Source organism: Herpailurus yagouaroundi, unplaced genomic scaffold (genome assembly GCF_014898765.1).
Source record: "Herpailurus yagouaroundi ecotype Mexico unplaced genomic scaffold, PumYag 162, whole genome shotgun sequence".
NCBI lineage: Eukaryota > Metazoa > Chordata > Mammalia > Carnivora > Felidae > Herpailurus > Herpailurus yagouaroundi.
Window position 1 is genome coordinate 34,717,738 of NW_024412403.1, and position 12,608 is coordinate 34,730,345.

The 12,608-nt window shown below is 37.0% G+C and overlaps 1 long non-coding RNA gene across 1 annotated transcript; it reads left to right on the forward strand.

Annotated features, from left to right (window-relative positions):
* The first annotated feature begins 247 nt into the window (after positions 1-247).
* LOC121036091 (uncharacterized) lies at positions 248-12,155 on the forward strand. The gene is made up of 4 exons (XR_005793230.1): positions 248-564; positions 733-902; positions 5,400-5,511; positions 11,947-12,155. It is a non-coding gene; the product is annotated as an uncharacterized LOC121036091 (long non-coding RNA).
* Positions 12,156-12,608: the final 453 nt, after the last annotated feature.

The window sequence follows — 12,608 nt, forward strand, 5'->3', positions numbered from 1 at the left end:
GCCTTCCAGCCACAGAATTTCACCAGCTAGCTGCTCGGGACTGCTGCTGTCGCCGGCTTGTCTGGGGCCTGTTTCCCACCCCCCACCTCACCCCCGCCTACTCAGCAAGCAGCTGATTTTCTTTTAACTCCAGTTTAATAGCATTGTCTCAAAGCCCCAGTGTGACTGAAGCTTAAAAGAGCATCAGCTGTGGAACTGTTTGCGTATATGGGTTGGAGAAATCTGAAACCCACACTTAACATGCCTTTCCCCAGCTAAAGCAAAAGAAGTTTGACTCCTGTAGGTGGAACAAAGGAGGGGTGGGAAGCTTTTCTTAAACTAACTCTGTGTACATGCCTGAGCAACTTTACAGCGCGTGTTCAGCTTTAATCAGAAGATTTCTGCACAGCCTCAAGACCTAACCTCGGCCTCCAGCACGCGGTGCTCACTGCGCCTTATCCTGTAAAATCAGTGAACGCTCGGGTGCACATATGCACAGTAGCTGACTTTACAAAATGGGTAGAAATGGCACTCCAGGGCCAAAGCTTGCCCTTTGTTTAAGACTGGATCCGATTCATGTTACAGGTATTTTTTTCTTTCCTTAAGATTACAAAAGTGTGATATTAGTTCCCTTGCCTATAATACATCAGCTAGATTTACAAAAATTAATGGTAGAAGTAGCTTGCGGCTAGAGTGTTAGGAGGGGGAAAGACTATATGTCCTTTGATCTCTCATGAATTTCTTCCTTTGTAGACTGTATGTGCCTCTTATATGAATTATTAAAAAAAAAAAAAATCTACCCATCATGGACAAAGGACCTGAGTTTAGAATGAAAGCGAAGACGACAGAAAGGAAAGAAGAACCTAGCCCATAATTCAGTAGAGCTCTATTTTTGTCTAGCTCCTTTACCAAAGGAGTCACAGGTGAGTAAATAATCCTTCTCTTGAGTCAAACCCAGAATCTTCCTTGCCCTTCCCCACCCCAAGTTCCTTTGTTGTTTAGATCCCACTTGGGAAAATAGAGCTTCTGCCCAGGCTGATCACTTAAATGTTCTACCCTGGGTTTAACTTGAATCACATGGCATTTTAGCTCAGAAAATGCAACAAATTTTTGATTTAAATCTTTTTAAAATATCCTTTTACTGCTATTCAAATTTAATTATTGTAAGAACAGTACCACTATATTAAAATATAATCACCTTACACCTTTTGGCTTCATGACAATGTTCGTAAAGTGCTTAATATTCATGTAACATGCTACCTCACCCTGTAATATCACTATATTTATGGAAAGAAATTGTAATCCTCTTTACTGGCTCAGGTTAATTCCAATAAAATATTAAATCCATTTTCTAATCTAAATGAGTTCATTAGGAGAGGCATGGTACTGAGAATACCAAACTCTCTATAGAGTTCAGCTTCATTACATTTCCGCACTGTGCGTTTCCAGAGCTGTTGTACTACATTTATGAGGATTTATCTGTACTGTTCCAAAAACATTCATCCTAATTCTACTCCTTCTGTGCATGCTAATCATGAATATGTTAAGTGGAAATACTAAGCTTGTAGCCAATCTCATCCCCAGATGGGTTCAAGTTATGATTACAGAAGCAAATTTGCCATAAGCACTCTTACAGCAGTGCCAGTGAGGAGGAAATGAAGGTTTGGAGCTATGCTAAAAAAGAGAGACAGGGAGAGAGAGAAAAGACAGTTTGAGACAGAGTGGTAATGTCATGGATGCTAGAGGGAGGGGAAAGGTATTTCTAGATTGCTGTGTCTCAGAGAGAGCTTCTAGAATATATAAATAGGTCTGTTCAAAGAAATTTAAAACAAATACAGGGATTAAATCATTAGTTTTAACTGCCTGGAGTCTCCAAAAGTCCATAATCCAAAGTTGAACTCCACATTATTCAGCTCATTACATCTAGCAAAGCTTTACTCCATTAAGCTCTCCATTTGAAAGGAATAATGGACTTTTTAGGAAGGGAAGATGAGACCGGTCTGGGATGTTCAGGTAGTGAGTAATTATACAATCCCCAACTGTTTGCCCACACAGTGATTTGACCTGTTTTTCACTTATACCTAGCAGTTCCTTCCCTTCCCTTGCAGGTAAGAGAAAAATAAAATATTAAGGACTCTGGCTTACATAGCACATAGAATGAACCCACTAAGAATCTTCCAGTCACCTCCCATATTTGCATTTGCAGTGACCTCTTAGTACATGTTAAACTACATTTCAGATGCTTGGTTAATAAAATAAAACATTTTTCAAATAGACATGTGGTAGATACATACCTATTTTTAGTAAAAGATCAAACGAAGTTCTGCAAGAAGCAAGTTATTTCTGAGTGCTACTTATTAAAGGTGGACTCAGGCCCTTGTTAATCTGTACAATGTTAGCCATATATTGTCAGCCTAAATAAATTGTCAGTGAAATCCAGCGGCCACTGGTTGTCACTGTTGTACCACAAAACAGAAATGCAGGTACTAGTCTTTCAAAAGACTGCCTTTAAAGAACAAAGTTTGAAATGATGTATTTGACTATGTGGTTAATCACTAAAACAGAGCACAGAAAGCCATACCAAGGCCCCATGGATTTCAGACTATTAGGCATTTCGATGTGGAAGTCTGACCCAAAAGAGATGTAAAATAAAGATATGATTATATACTTAAACAAATACTTATTTCAGTTAGGTGAGCTACATGCTGTATCTTTAAAGCACACATTCTTTCTGATGTTTAAAGTAAATACTATGTTAATGTCCAGTGTATATGAATTGATCACTTCAAGACTTAGATACATTATTCAAATGAAGTGCTTTCTAGTGATTGCACTTATAACATTTTTAACCAATAGACGAGTAGACAGCCTTGACATAATCTTCCCTTTTCCCAAATCTTATTAAAACTGGCAGGACAAGAAATCAATGGGATCCTGAATATAAAATCCCAAAATATTCTTCTGTGTTTGAAATTAATTAAGTACTGTGATGCAGGAGTCTCAAATCAATAAACATCAATGACGGTAGTGTTAAAGGTGGGGACACTTGGCAAGAAATCGGCATGGTATTCATGGTTATAAGATGATTATCTACTCAATGAAATTAAAGGTTAAAATTAGACCAACTATGCTTTGGGAAAACGCAGAGGCAGGTCTGGAAAGTCAAGAACAATGTGTTTTTTCAAATTTGAAAAATCATACTTTTTAAATGAATACAAGGTTATCACTTCTATTTCAATTTTAATAAAATAAGATATCTTCCAAACTGTGTTCACAATCAGTAAAAAGCTGGGCACTGGTGTTTTCCAGTGATAACAGCCAGAGTTGGGAGAGGAGGGGAAGGCTAAAATTATCAAAGGTTTCTTCACTCATTATCATTTGTAGGGACCTAGCTGGACTGTGGAGGCTACTCTCATATGGTTCTCAAGATAAAGTACTGTTTTTTTCAAGGTCAGTCTTTGTTGTTTTATTTTTATTCCCTTTCTTTCTTCCTTTCCTCCTTTTTTTATTCCTTGTTTGTTCCTTCCTTTTTTTTCTTGCTTTCTTTTTTTTTTTTTTTTTCTTAACCTCAGACATAAGTTATAACGCAGAAGCAATGAGGCAAAGCACATAATCAAGAAAGGTGAGATAATACTACCTATGTTACTAATAATAGGTATAAGTATCAGTTGGTCCCACTAACTTTTTCTCATTAAAAATAGGTAAAAATATAAAGAGACCACGTCAATTACACTGCTTATGTGAGATTACATTTTCATTAACACGTAAGCACTTTAAATACATTGATTTTTGTCATAATATGGCCACTGGGAATAATTGCCTTCTCTAGCAAGAGACGATCCTGGTGGCATAAACAATTTCACAACAAAGGTGTTTATACTATGCAAAGAAAGTTATTAATAGTGACATCTATTCATATAATCTCCTCACAGTGTGTTCTGTAAACCAAGAATTTTTTAAAGTGTGAGGAAGAGCAGCTAAAATAATCAATAGGGTGCTTGTGGAATATGACAGTTCCTGGATCTTTATACAAGGACTTTGGAGTCAGAATCTCTCCATAGAGTCTTTAAATTTTCAGCAAACTTCCCATTTGATTAGAAACATTAAACTTTGAGAGTCACTCTTTCTGTCTCATTAAAGAAGAGAAAAAATATTATGGCATTATAAACTTTATAATTATGGCATTTTCATGATCAACAGAATCAAAGAACAAAGGTTATATAATATAATTTAGATGAACAGCCCAGAATAGAGGTAGCATTATTTTTATTTCCTAATATAATAATTATATATGTTTACAATGGGATATTTCATTAACTACAGGAAATAGAAACACTAATGCAAAAAAAAGTTTTTGAAAATGGCATGTGATGAAAGAGGTTCCATCAAATACACACTAAGTAGCCAAAACAAAACAAAAGAAGACAAACAAACAAACCAAAAAAAAAAAAAAAATCCCTCATCTCTTCTGTCCTATGATAGCTCTTGTACCATTGCTTTGTTTGCTGATTTTTTCTTTGGGTTTCCTCAGATGGTTAATAAATTACTTCAGGAAAGTTTCTTTGTGTTCAAATTGTTTGCATCTCCAAAATACTACACTCAGCTTTCTTCATGTAGTAGATACAGAGTAATGATTTGGTGAATTAGAAAGCTAATTAATTAAGCACACACTGCATACTTCCCTAAGACCACAAACATAGTCTTTAAACATTTAGGGTAAAGCACATTTTTGTAAATTAAATAACTTTCAGTTTAGTGCTTAAAGTAATATCATTTAACATCCAACTACACTCTAGTGCTATGTGCCCTCCATATTCTCTGAAATGTGCCCTCCATATTCTCTGAAAGAAGTGCAATGAATACATAAATAGCCTTAAGCAAAAGAAAAGAAAAGATTAGGAAGAAAGAAAGCATCAAAATGTAATATAGGGCACTTGGGTGTCTCAGTTGGTTGAGCATCCAACTCTTGATTTTGGCTCTGGTCACAATCCCAGGTTTATGGGATCAAGCCCTGGAATGGTCTTTGTGCTGAGCATGGAACCTGCTTGAGATTCTGTCTCCCTTTCCCTCTTCTCCCCTCCTCCTCTCCCCTGCTCTCTCTCTCTCAAATAAATTTAAAAAAAAATGTAATATCAACATCACCAGCCTAATATTTAAAGCTATGGCAATTTCTAGTTTCTTCTTCTCCTTCTTCTCCCTCTCCTCCTCCTCCTTCTCCTCCTCCTCTCCTTCTCTTTCTCCTTCTCCTTCTTTTTTTAGAGCCAGAACATTTTAGTCCCAGCTACAGACTGTAATTCCCAAATTACCATGTAGCTAGGTGTGGCCACGTGACTGAGTTCTCTCCAAAGGAATATGACGTTGCAGTATAACTTCCGTAAGGGGATATCTTTTTCCCTTTGGTTTCTCATTCCTTTTTCTAGGAGGTTAAAATGCTAGCATGGTGATGACCCAGCCTCAATCCTGATTGACTACAACACCCTTGAGAAGACACAATAATGAAACAGAAGGAACCTTAATTTCTACTCTAGACAGGTAAGAAAAAAGTAAAGTTCTAGCTTGTGTGAGGTGCTACATATTTAACTCTCTATCTTAGCCTATAACTAATTCAACTACACAAAAAATAGTATTGTGACCACGTTCAGTGCATTAATCCACTTAATGATGAAGTTTTCTTCATCATGAGCTGACTGATCTAGTACTGAGCAGGAGAAATTAGGGCAAGTTTCACTGGTACAGTGGGTGAAAGTCCAGAATGAGGAAGCACAGAAAGACAGTCAAAATCTTGGGAGAGAATTGATGTGAATGTTATGATTATTGATGATGAGCATTTGGGGTTAAAGAATCTGCTTTAGTCTCAAGAGAAAGTAGAATATTTAGTATTCTAAAATAGAAAAAAAACCAGTTCTTGTCATGCCTGGGGATAAACGTCATACTTAGAAAGTACCTAGAAGTGAGAAATACAAATTATTTAAGTAATTGCTTAACAAAACTAGGGAGCAAGTAGAGGATGAACAAAATCACAAGTAAAAAGTTTCCCATTTTAACTCATTTAATATTTTAAGACACATTTTTCTTAAAAAAAAAGACTAATTCTAATATCTGAAATAGTTATTTATTAAACTTAGATTTTAAGCTGCACATAATAATATTGTCAATTAATAAATATACCTTTCAGGTTGGATGTATTACAGTCTGATTTATGATGCCCCTTCTCCCTTCCTGTGAACCAAAATAGCCATGACTTTAAAGTGTGAAACAAGCCATCACCTCTTAACATTTGTGAAATCTGGGCTCTTTTGAGAAGTCAATACAGAGAAAAAATAAAACAAGGGAGTTAGATGTTCAGAAAGGGGTTTTGTGAAGAAGACAGGAGTAGCTAACATAAAATTAGAAAAGAGGTTGCAGGGGCACCTGGGTGGCTCAGCTAAGCAACCCAACTCTTGATCTCAGCTCAGGTCATTCTCTCACAGTTCGTGAGTTCGATCCCCACGTCGGGCTCTGCACTGACAGTGTGGAGCCTGCTTGGAATTCTCTCTCCCTCTCTCTCTGCCCCTGCCCCACTTGTGCTCTTTCTCTCTTTCAAAAATAAATAAATAAACTTAAAAATGAAGAAAACTATTTAGAAAAGATGTTTATTTATGTTCACGATCTTTACTGACTCTGAACTTCCCTCACCGTTTGGATCACACTTGCCGGGGCTGTGCCCGTTCAGCAAAGCCAGTCCAGCCAAACCCCATCTGCCTCTGGTGGTTGCCAATCACTCAGATATGTCAAGATTCTCCTGGAATCTTTGTCAAACTCTCAGCTTCTGAACGAAGTTATTTTCCTCAGGGATGCTGGGAGAGTTTATACGTCAAATCACACTAACACCTTCACTCTGGCCATTCATCTTGTCTCTTTAGCCCTAGTAAAAATGTCTGAGTCTTATGTCCCCAAAAATTATCTCTATGCAGTAAAAATGCCTGAGTCTTATGTCCCAAGAAACTGTCTCTCTGCAGTAAAAATGCCAGAGTTTTTTCCCAAGAAACTGTCTCTAGCTTTTAAGGTAGTCTTTAGCCAAGCAGATTCCCTATTATATAAGGCAAATGAAATGGGAACTCCTTTATCCCTTCATCTACAGATAATATGGATTTATTTTAAGTAGACTTTTTGAGGACAATGCCTGATTGGAACAGAGTGGAGACACTCTTGTTAAGATTCTGAGACAATATGATAAGAGGCAATCTACTCAGTGGGCAGTCTTTTGGAAATTCACTGGGCATAAGTTCACATGATATTTTTCACCCATCAGTGCAAATGAAATAGAGTTCATGCTTCTGAAACTGACCCGGATATTCAAGTCAAAATTACATTATTTTTATATTTTTATTAATTAAAAATTAAATATTTATTATTAATATTATATTAATATTAATATATTAATAACATTAATAAAAATAAAATATTTATTAATTTAAAAAACCTATGACATACGCCTTGCACCTTCAAACTTTTAATATTAGATTTTACCTGCCCATGTCTATAATGGTTACTCAATTTGCCCCATTGTATTTTCCATTCTATGCTTTGTGTATGCACAGCAATAATTGTTGCTGAATGTTTGAGCGCTTCCTCCTCACTGCTACAGAACAGCAAAAAGAAAAGAAAACAACAAAAACAAGACTCATTGTTCTTATCTCAACACTGCCAAATAGACAGACTTGAAATATCTAAGATTTTCATCCTTCCTGGAAATGGTTTTCAGCTTAAAGGCATTTGACCTGGAGTGAGGTTATATTTCAGTCAGCCTACTCAATGGTATCTAGAGAGGCCCGTCAGCAGAAGCTTAGCAGAAAAATATGAGTGAAAGTTCAAGTGCCTGGTAGCTGAGAAAGCTGGAGGAGGGCAATCGGCTGGAATATCAAAGCTAAATTCTGTCAAAATGTCAAATGTGATTTTCAAAACAAGACATCCCAGGAAGGCATTAATTGAGGAAGCTTTAAAAGTAGTTGACCTATTTGACTAAAGGTCATCTTAAAAAGCTTTGAAACAGTTCCTTGGGACATAAGACTCAGACATTTTTATTAGGGGTAAAGGGATAAGACGCGTGGCCAGAAGGTGTTGGTATCATGTGACATATAACCCCTTCCCAATCTCTCTGATGAAAATATGTTCATTCAGAAGCCAAGGGTTTTGACAAGATTACAGCACAATGCAGACATATCTGAGCAAAACGTCTAAGGAATTTCATACTGAGATTGTTTATGGACAGGGATCAATTATGAATTGATAGTAGAGCTGATTAGTTTAGCCTGAGCATGTTAAAGGTGGTGTTTTCTAATATGGGTAGAAATGATCAGTGGAGAGAAAATATTTAAAACTCTTAGACTGGTGCCAGGTTAATTAAGACAAGTGTTGGTGACCAGGTCACTCTTCTCTGTATTCCGGGATGATGGCACAGAAGCCATCAATGCCTGATGCTGTACAACTCCCCCCCCCCGCCCCAATTGAGGCGCAACCTGGTCGGGCATGGCAGTGCATAAGCATTGTCTGCTGGGCCAGTTGGCAGCAATTTTCGATCTATTTCTGTAAATTGAGCTTCACAGTGCCCTTTGAATGTTTTCCCCTCTAGATTACAGGGGCTCCAGTGCTGTTCAGTATACAGGAATCACTTTTGCCGTTAGCTGCCTTCCAACATAATCGGGCCTGGATAAATTGAGTATTGCACCTCATTTTTATTAGTCGGGTGTAGCATTGCCCAGAGCTGGTGCAAATGCTTTCAGGTTTAGTGAAAGATGGAGGAAAATAGTCAAAGAGGGAGTTGACTACCTGATTCGAAGTTTAGAACAGTCGAGACTCAAACCACCCCACTCTCTGGCCAAGACTTTCATGATTCTATGAGATTTTTGTTGGAGATTCTTCAGGAATAAGTGAGCAGGTGTTCTTACTCTCTTGCAAGCTTGTGCTTAAACTGACTGAACAGTAGCAACCAGATAGTATTGCCTTCCTAAGAAGAGTGTGAAGAGGTGACAGGCATCAGGAAATTCTACCTAGGTGACATGTATGCTGTCATATCCCAGTGTCCATATGCTTAGTTAGGCACCACAGCCCAAGCATTTCTTCTCTGACATAATGATTAGGAAGCACTCACTCCTGTTCTCTCACTGTGACTTCACATGCATGAAATTACTTATTACTAACTCTGGATAACAACAACAAAAATTGGTTATGTGTGACCACTGATAGGAGCAAATCACCACCTCCCATTACAAATGCACAGGCAGACATGTTTATCTCCGGGTGTGTCTGTATCAGACACTTTCACACAATGGGCTTGGTAGATCTCAAGGAAGGTTACGGAGAGAGAACATAATTTCTTACAGTCACAAGGAGTGGAAATTGCATGTCGATTTTGTTGTTAATTTCCTCTCTACCTTCTACCATGATAGTTTTCACATTTACGTTAGCAGAAAAGGAAAGCAGTTTGGTTACAACAGCAGGTTATTATAATCCTAATTCAATTCATAAGTACTACCAAGCAAGTGAACTAATACATTGGATATCTATTTATTGTAAAAATGTTGATAAGTTGGAAAGGTAACACTACCAGTCCCCTGAAACTCACTTGCAGTAATCAATAAGCAGATAGTAAACTAACACCCTTCCTGACACATGCAGTCCTCAAACAAGCATGATTGGATTTATAATGTTTACATAGGTTAAAACCATCTCTTTCTTTGTGTATTTTTTATGCCACCCAGGTCTGAGTTCAGTGCTTCCTTCAGAGAAATCTTGATCATACTTTCCCACAGTGAAGTCCCAAACCACTGTCCATCTCCATGTTCAGACTTATCTTACGTACGTACCACTTACAGGGAGTGATTTGGTATCCTTGGCCACCCTGTCACCTCATCACAGTCATTTATTTTTATTTTTTTGAAGACAGTCCTAACATCACTTATTTTATTTCTAAATATGTACATAAAACATAATATACTTCTATGACATAAAACTATGCTTGAACCAGAACTTTATTTTCTGGTTTGATATTTTATGATTTGGTATCTTAAAGACACCGGTTGATAATAAAATGGCTTCTTTTTTATCACTGCTCTTGTGTTCTATTTTTTTTTTCCCAAGGCTGTTTTCTTCTAATCATTAATCCTATTGATTTTAAAGCAATATCTGCACTTGATTACATTAATAGTTATCACTGTTGATTTTATTAGTATGTTGCCTCCCCAAACTCTTAAATAAAAAACTTGAGTATGCTCTCTACACTTTTATGAACCCAAAAGTATCCTGTATTGTTACTTGCATGTGAGCGTAAAATGCTTCTAAAAACAAAGTTCTGTTTGCAAAGTTCAAGGATATGATTGAAAATTTCCAACAATGTGGATTGAAATAAGCCAATGTCTCAGTACTCATAAACTCCATTTATCTACTTCAAAACAGAGCAGTTAGCCACTTTGAATAATGAACATCCCCCAAACCCTTCTGGCTCAGGTTGCCTTATGCATTACCCAAATGTTCAGAGCCTGGAGTGGATGCCAAACATACATACCTTCAGTGGTGTACATTTTGAAAAGAGTTAAAAACTTGCATCAATATTCTTAAGATTTACACACCTTGTTACTAAGGATATAAACAATATCGGAGTCAATGGTTCCTCTCTTTAGGTGTGACTTAATTCTATGAAATGCAAGGAAAGACTGTCGATAAGGACAGCAGATGATCTATCTTGTGTTGCTTGTGTCTGGTATTGTGTAAAACTTAAGCTGTTATTCCTTATGTCAAACCTCGACTATGATTTGAAGAGTACAAAAATAACACAGGAGTTAACCCATTTGTTCTCAATATCTGGCCTCCTGACGTGCTTTTTCTCCCTAGACAAAATGAGTAAGTTATCACTTTTGAAGTGCTTGCTACGCACCAGGCACAGAGCCACATTTTAATGGATTAAATACATTACATTTAATTCTCACAAAAGTCCTAGAGGGTAGGTACTAGTATTATTCCCATCCTGTGTTAGAAAACTGAGTCTTAGAGAGTTGAGAAACTTGACCTAGGTTATATAAGTAGTAAGTGGAGTAGGGACTCAAACCCAAGCAGGCTGATTTCAGAGAACATGCTATGTATTATTGAATTTCACTGTCTCACCTTCATGGTGCTTGATTCCATCTTAACCAAGCATCAAGGCACAGCCAGGCTTGTCACTGGGGATGAGATTGGCAGGGGGCTTGAGGGGATGTGGTAGTAAATCTGGAATTAACGTCATCCTAAACTTGGTATTCCTGGATCTGTGTTCCGCCTACGAAGCAGCAGTCTCTCCCTAGTCCATTCGCAGTTTACCAGTCCTAATGCTGGAAATTCGGCTTGGCTTCTAAAGTCCCTCTAGCTGCCTTCACTTTTCCATAGACCATTCCATTTTCTGGAACGTTGAACCCCTGCTTACCTCTTATGGACTCCCACATGAACTATGTTCTTCTTCACCTCAATCTTATCCTAAGATCTTCCTTCAAATTAGATAAAAATTTCCTGAGATTATGGTAGAACCACTGGGATATAAGCAGAGATAAGCATCACATGGAGTTAGAAAGGATTATTTTCCTCTGAATGTTCCAAATTCCTCACTGCCCTTAAAACTACAGAATCTGCACTTGTCAATGTGTGTGAGAGGCCCTTATTTCAATTTCTCCTCTTCCCCTTTGGACAGTTGGCCTTCTTATCCACTGCTCCACCCATACCTCCAGCTCTTCCGCATTAGCTGCTTTTTTAAAAACACACTGCAGGAAAGGTGCTGTTTTTCAAAGGTAATGAATGTTTCTATTTTTGGTTTTAAATAATAATTTGTTTTTAATCTGAGCCTGTATTCAAATACATTTAATCCTTATCCTTTTTATTCTTCCTCCCTGATTCTCTCTTAATGGTTTTACTAGAAGACATACCAATGTCCTTATTTATTGTCTTTCTTGCCTCCTTTGATAGGAAAGAAGAAAGAGAACACACCTTCATCGCTCCTATTTTTTCTTCAACCACAGTAGCTAATATATTCACGGATACATCAAAAGAAAAACTCCAACCATCCTGTTTTCTTTCACTCAAGCAAAATCAACTTTCCTCATTTCCCAACAAATATTTCATCAGGATGCTATAATATTGTGTATATTAAAATAGTTCTCCATTAGTTTTCTAGTTTCTTCCCCTTTTACATTATATTTGAGGCTACATTCTTATTTGGGAAATTCTGCCTTCAGTATAATGCCTGGAAAAGTGTGGGTGCTCTTTATTAAATAAATAAACTATATATACTATAGTAATAGTAAACTACTATGCTGACGTGGCAAACTACTTCATAGCAAAAAATAAAATAAAAACATTGTCATTTAATTAGCAAAATAATACATTTTTAAGCTTCAAAAAAGAGAAAAACATAATTGAGTGTCTATATCTACAGAATATACCCTTTTTCCAAGTTAAAATACTTCTTTCTATATTACAAAGAATTAACAGATTGTCATGTAGATCACTTTTTAATCACTACCATTTTCAAAGTTTCATTTATTTATACAATGATCTGCTGTGGGGGGGGGGGCCCGCATTCCAAAGCGTTCTAAAACTCAAGCACTGATATTGGTAAAACCTCAAAC